We start from the raw sequence: 6,687 nt of genomic DNA, 5'->3' as shown, positions 1-6,687 counted from the left end.
TGGAAAAAAAACTAAACAGACAAAGAATATTCCAGTCCGACAGAAAACTGAACAAATGTTTTAAATCCCACCTGATATGCAGAGAGAATATAATGAGTATATTTTGCTCATATGTGAACTTTTCCGTTAGAAAGAACTTAATCTCTTATTGAATTGCAGTTTCAATTATATAGCTTTCACCTTTTTTCTTTTTTTTTTTTTGAGTTTTAAGACATCCACAGAATGTTCTGTATCACACGACTTTTTAGTGTTAAAAAAAAAAATGATGTAAATACAGCAGATAGGCTTTCTTCTACGTTTTTACGAGTGTGATTAAAGATTTGGAGCAATCAATCAAGTGTGATCCATCAAAACAAAAGATAAATTAAACTCCATGCAGCACAGTTACTGCAAAAATAAATGTTACACAAATCAAACTTCATGTCAGAGCACGTGTGTGACATCAACATAATGCTGTAAGATTATTGCTTTTTTTACAGACTGTATATCAAAGGATGTGGCTGCCTGTGTGTAAATTTGACAATGATTTTCTAAATTAACTGTCCTGAAGAAACTGTTTAAACCATAAACTTATAAGGAAAACTCTTCTGAGGTCATTTCCACATCGCCCCCTACTGGCTATTAAACAGAATGCAGGTTTAAGGCACTTCCATACTGAAGTCAGTACAACCTTGTATGTAATCTCCAGATCTAAAAACAAAAAACTTTTAATTTTACAGTTAAATACCAGAACCCCTTTTCAGCAAATGTGCAGCTATGGTTTGCAGTTAGTTAGCTTAGCCTTATGGAGAATTTGAAGTATTGTAATACTTATATATGTATGTACAAGTCCATTTTTACTTAACAGAAGTAGCTCGGAGATAATGAATCTGACAGGTTAAAAGAATAAATTACAGGACATTTTTAATATAGTGATATAGTGACTTAAAGCAACCACTGACAATGACTGCATATCATTAAAACACAGCTGAATGTATCTGAAACTTCTGTAATTCATTTACTTTATTAAATGTTGTTACTGTGCAGGAACCTAAACAGACAGCTGAGCGGCATCTTGATTTATGTCGTTTAATGTTGGTCCTTGGCAGCATGATCCAGTTTCTCGCTGTAAGGTTCTTTTATACCTCCGTATTTCCTCTTTCCACCAAATTTGACCATTTATTTTAGCCTAATTAAACGCAAGCTAATCGGGGAACAACTTTGGCAGATGCAGTTAGTTGCAGATTCCCCAAAAGATGCTGCTTTTGTCCCGTTATTCAACCGGCTGTGATGTACTTTCATATTCTGTGTACTGGGGAGATGATAAGCCTGCCTTTTGGATGAACAGTCAGAAAGAGCCAGGCTAGCAGCTTCTTTATCTCAGGAGTGTATGCTAAGCTAAGCTAAGCTAACTAGCTGATGACGCTTGTTACTGCCTGATGTGAGTCTCTACCCAATGTGAGATGCTCAGATAAGACCAACTGTCTCTAGGTCAGTCATCTCGCACAGATTAACAAACCGAGATGCTCCTTTTGCAGCTAGTGTTCACTGCAACTACACATCTCTCTGCGTCAAGTGGCAACTCACAATGGGTAGTGACAAAGCAAGCTTTATTTAGCATGGGATGTGTTATCTGTCTTCATGTCGTAGTAAGAAAGAGAGTTAGCACACTAAACATTTAATTTGTGTTGTAAATGCACTGTTTTATAGTAACATATCGCCTATGTACTGTTTTTGGTTTGCTACGATAGTCGTATGTATTGTTTTAAAGAAAAAAATATCTAAATTGAACATGCAGCTGTTAGATTTACCCTGCAGGCCAAAAAATACAGTTATTTGATAAAGCTTTCTTTTTTTGATGTCCTTTAGAAGTTGTGTTATGCATTTTTATTAGGGCTGGGCAACGATTAAAATGTTTAATCTAATTAATCACATGATTTCCCTGATTAATCACGATTAATCGCATTTGTACGCAAAATCCACAAATGAATTCAAAAGTAGTGTATAACTTTTAGCATTTAGTTTTATTTTAAATGTGCTGCCATATGAATGAAAGTGCCATAACATTTGTTGTGCAAACACACTGTTAACATCAGCATTTTTATGTAGTTTTAGTAGTTCGAGTCCCGCATCGGACGGCCCTGTGCTGCGTGTCGTTCCCCTTCTCTCTGTGCCCCCTGCTTCCTGTCTCTCTGAACTTTCCTATCCATTAAAGGCACAAAAGCACCAAAAAATAATATATATATATATATATATATTTTTTTTTAAATAAATAAAGTAAAATAAAACATGCATTAATGCACGATAAAATATTTATCGGCCTTAAATAATTAACGAGTTAACGTGCCCAGCCCTAATTTTTATGCTTGTTTCATTAATGCAACGTTGCTGTGTGACTCACTTTACTGTGTTACTCAGGTTACATTCATTTGGTGTCTTCTTGCATAGGAGTGACAAACGAGCTGCTCCACTGAGGAATCCTTTAAGTGTTTAAGACATGTGAGCCGTTTGGGCTTTCAGCTTTTTGCTGACCACAACATTAAAAGTCTTTTATCAAGAATCTGTGTCCACTGTACGTATCTAAACTCTCAGCCTCGACAGAGACCTCTCAGACTCATCGGTGTGTTTTGGGAAACGGCTCAGATGTTGAGTATCAAACTGTATGTTCATAGGTAATTTATAGTTTGATACACAGCAACATAAGCCGTTTTCTCAACAAGACGTCATTGTTGGAATGATTTACGGTAAGTAACTGGAGTTGTTTTTCATTATTGGTTTGAATTTTAAATGCAGTTTCATCTGTTTGCACAATTCTTCAGAACCACTTAATCATTTCCCCCCCTGGTGGTTCAGACACATGACGGCAGCTGCTCACTACACATGTTTCCACAAGTAGGTTCATCCCTGAAGGACTGACAGACCTGCAAGAGCCTCACATATTTAGTTGGGATTTTGCAAAGGGCCACTAAGATCACAGAGTCAATGATACACCCAAAGGGACTCATTTGTAGCCGGTGGCTCCAAATGATATGTAAACATCACACCCAGCCTCGCTATCAAAGGCTGAGGGATCATGACGTAGGATTAACTCTGCTGAGGCTGAGGCTTATATAGATACAGCGGAGACTTTCTGATCCCTAAGAGATGCACATTTTCGTTCAGTCTCAGGCGGTCATCAAACCAGGAAGCAGTGGGGCCTGGAGGGCTTAAGAACTGTGTTGTTTACTTGTATTTGTAGGGTTATTATAAGAAATGCCCCTTACAAAAATGATCTCTGTTGACAACAAGGAAGTTGTGGATAAACTGTGGTTGCAGTGGTACTCTGACCCTCTTTCCACTTGGCATTAAAGGATCATTCTGATGTTTTGCTTTTAGCTGCAAGCATTTGTATCTACAGACACCACCTGGGGCCAAGACCTGCATGGCACCTTCTGGAAAAAAAACTAAAAATCTATTCATCTAAGCCTTGTCTAACTTATTACATGAGATTTCTGCTTTATGGTCACGTCTATTTTATACAACTTTACTGTACTTTTTTGTTCAAACTCAAATCTGTATTCATAAAAGTTTCTTCAGCCAAAGACTGGGTGTCTCATGTCTTTGTGTTTCTGGGCTGAGAAAGTCCTGTTTCTGAGATACCCACATAATGTGCGGTGTCTGCATTAGGAGGGTGTTGAGGATGTGGTGGAATACGTTGCTGGGATTTTCATTCTGAGACCCAGGTTTTATTGCTATATGAGCTTGTTTTTTCACATAGTTTTCTATTGGAAACCATAGTTGAGCAATTTCTGACTCCAATGAGACATCATTGTGTGGTCAGTTTCAAGCTGAAACATTTGACAGTGGATTGTTTCAAAACTTACCTTTTAACACCCTTAATCCTACTTGTAGAAATAAATAAAGTCATTACGGTGGACTATAAGTTACAACCTGATACCAGCAGGTCCTGATGAGCATCAGCGTTTAACACACTTACCTGTGATATCAGCCTTTAGACACATTTTTTCTGTTTCAGCTCCACAAATAACTGTAATTAATAAATTAAATTAAAAAAGAAGAAGAGGAGAAACGGCAAAAGATCAATAGTTCCGCTAAAGGGATAAATTAAATTTTGGGTGGATGCAGCTACCGGGTTAATTTGTTTAAAATAACAAAATAACTGAAATTGACCCTTAAATTGACCCTTTTCACGCAAAATGAGCTTCGCAAGCGCAGAAAATTGCAAGCGCGTAGCTCTACTTGTTGAGGATGTGCACAAGGGATGCTTCAAACAAAGAGGCAGCCGGGATAAACACGTGTATCCATAATCAAAAGCAAGTATAGTATAGCTCCAGAGAGTGCTAAAGACAGCGCAGAGGATCGTGGGCTGCCCCCTTCCTTCCATCAATCACATATACACATCTCGCTGCCTCAGCAGAGCGCAGAACATTATCAAAGACATCACCCATCCCGCCCACCACCTGTTTGACCTGCTTCCCTCTGGCAGACGCTACAGGTGCACCAGAGCCAAGACAAACAGACTCAAGAGCAGTTTCTTTCCAAAAGCCATCACCATCCTGAATGCACACATGCACCAGCGCCCCCAACATGCCAAACCTCATGTGCAATAACCCCACCCTCACAGAACCCCCTGTGCAATAATCTTTTGTGCAATAATGTGTAAGAATGTAAGAAAGTATTTTTCCATTTGTATTTCATTTTGTATTTTTGCACTTGTATTTATATCGTGGTTTTATTTCTTATTTCTATTAGGACCAGGATCTCGTGGAGTCCCCTGTAATTTCGTTGTGTACAGTTTGTCTGTTGCACAATGACATTAAAAGCTTTCTAATCTAATATTTATGGCCTAATAATGAATGAATAGAGTCCTTGCACAACAAACAACACTTTGCAGTCCTTTTTCTAGGTTTACATGAAGCTTTTGACACGGTGAATCCTACAATGTTAAAAGTTATTTAACAGATGTAAAACTTCCTCCCACTGTCCGAAAACATGCATGTTAGGTTAATTGGTGTCTCTAAATTGTCCTCGGGAGTGAGTGTGAGCGTGTGTGGTCCTGTGATGGACTGGCGGCCTGTTCAGGGTGTCCCCCGCCTCTCGCCCGATGACCGCTGATAGGCTCCAGCCCCCCCTGCGACCCGACCGAAGGATTCAAATCAGATTAAATCCATTCTGCAGCTGTGTATCTGTTAATTGGTAATAAATTAAGAAGTAGCTTTATGGTATTTTATTCATTTATTCAATTTATTATTTTTTTTTCTGATAGGTTGAAGAGGACAAAATCCATCCAGATCACTTTTTCACAACACTGCAACCCAAACGTTGCTCCCTCTGAAGTTTAAACACAACTAATGAGTTATATACATTTTCAAAGTTCATATATAGCCTTTCTATGCTTATCTCTCAATCAGAAAGCATGATGACTGACCAATGTGTTTACGTAAGATAAAGGGGAAGCGAATGCTTGTCATAAAAGCACGAAATAATCTTCATTTGGTACAAGATGGAAACGATGTGATGATAAGACGATGCTTTTTCCTGTTGTTTCCTGGCAGTTATGCATATCTGTTATATCTCATGTTAGCTGTGAACTGGTTAGAGTTAGAAGGAAAGCGCGACCTCTTCCCATCAGCAAAGACAGACTCAAAACGTTTGTAAAATTCAAAAGAACGTACTCATTTCAAGGTTAAGGCCGGAAAATAAGATCACAATATGAACACACTGGCTGCACAGCCTTGTATACAGAACAGGTATGCAAAACATTATTCCAATCTTTTCACTGGGAGTGGTATGTGTGTGAATGCCAGCTCGGATAGTTGGTGAGTCAACTTCCCACAGTGGCTTTGCAGTTGGATTTACTTTGGTTGTGTTAGTGTTTGGATGACAGGTCTGCATGTGTACTTGGGCCCAGGGGTCAGCTGAAAGATGACCCTGGTTAGCGTAATGCTCTATAAACGTATGTAAAGCATGAGTGGAACAAACAGCTTCGGGCCTTGGGCCAAATCGGCTTCTGCCATCCTCAGATCGTGACACATCGCGGCCTGAAAGCACCCGTGGTGTCCCGGGCTCCCGGACAATAGTTGTTGGACATCCATCAGTGGAGAGCCAGCTGCAGTGTCAAGAGATTCTTCCACAAAGAAGGTCAATGAAGTGGATGAAAGGGGGGATAAAAAAGTGACTTCTGAGGTCATGAATCCAGCATTAGAGGAAGGATGATTTATTTTTTCTTCCCATTTCTAATCCTCACAGCGGGACCATGATGTATGTAGGAAATTATGAACAATTATACAGTCATGTGAACTATGTGGGGAACATGGAGATAGCTCCGAGTCAGGAGGTGTTGAAAAGAACAAAAAACAAACAAGAAAACAAGAAATGAGTCCCTTCTGGGACTGATTGTATCAACTGTATTATTGCATTTTGCTTGTACCTGTTGAGGTGTCCATGACCACGGTACACTGACCGGGACAACAAGAAGGCGGACAACTGCATTCCCACCCATAGTGTCTATTTATTGCAAATGTACATACTGTACTTATTATTCTCATACACAGACCTATTGTACCACCCGTACTCAATTCCAGTCTTACTGTTCTGTATTTCTAATTTTTATTCTTTCATGTTATTGTTGAGTGCTGTGCTTTGCGAGTGAAGTCAAATTCCTTGTTTGTTTAGTCAAACCTGGCCAATAAAGCTGATTCTGATGTC

This window comes from Odontesthes bonariensis, chromosome 10 (genome assembly GCF_027942865.1).
Source record: "Odontesthes bonariensis isolate fOdoBon6 chromosome 10, fOdoBon6.hap1, whole genome shotgun sequence".
Taxonomy (NCBI): Eukaryota; Metazoa; Chordata; class Actinopteri; order Atheriniformes; family Atherinopsidae; genus Odontesthes; species Odontesthes bonariensis.
The sequence above is the reverse complement of the archived record's forward strand: the minus strand, read 5'-3'. Positions refer to the sequence as shown.